The sequence below is a fragment of the Diadema antillarum genome, unplaced genomic scaffold, assembly GCF_040938485.1.
Source record: "Diadema antillarum isolate AM-2024a unplaced genomic scaffold, OU_Dant_1.0 seq00000082_RagTag, whole genome shotgun sequence".
Classification (NCBI taxonomy): Eukaryota; Metazoa; Echinodermata; class Echinoidea; order Diadematoida; family Diadematidae; genus Diadema; species Diadema antillarum.
In genome coordinates this window covers 773,354-774,097 of record NW_027271175.1, presented here as the reverse complement: position 1 = coordinate 774,097, position 744 = coordinate 773,354, and positions in this window count along the sequence as shown.

Here is a 744-nt window from a genome sequence, read left to right as displayed (position 1 = left end):
GTTGATACATTTACAATTCGTTTGTTCTTTTCCCCCCCAGTTATTTGTTTTACATGCAATATTGTTCTAGTTACTGTGTGACAGGTGGCATGCCTCCTTATTTGACTCCCAACTGTGAAGAGTAGTAAAAGATGAAAAAAGATGTAAAAAGGGTGACTGAAAAACGAGGAATGTAATGTTTGTTAAAAAATCAGAAGTTTGATTGAACATAACCACCTCAAGTGCACATTTCAAAATAAGAGAATTTATAGAAGTCCAAATCTTGTGGGGTTTCTTGAAGCATGTTAACGAGGTGTTTGAATTGATTTATGAGCCGGAATACACAAGAGACATCCGACAGTGGATATGCGCTGACACACTCATGCGCAATGTACACCTATTTTCCGCTTGTATTAGTCAATTGACTAAATCTAAACCGTCATTTCAACTACTTTTGCGAATTTTGGTTCATTGTGTTTATGTGTAACATCTCCTTCACACTAAGCTGCATCTAAACTTCAGAGATGATCTTTTCCAAAAAAAACTGATTTTTGTCTGATGGCTGGCTTTCTTTCTTATGTCTGTCGTCAGTTTTGGGAGAGGATGTGGTACAAATACAATGTCAGTTGAAAGTTCCAATTCTGGAAAATACAACAACACCAAACTTACGAACAAACAAATAAACCAAACAGACATTCAGTGGTTTCATTAGGGTTTCGTGGTGACAGGTCATGCCTGAAAGATTGAAAAGTGACATGTCCATGT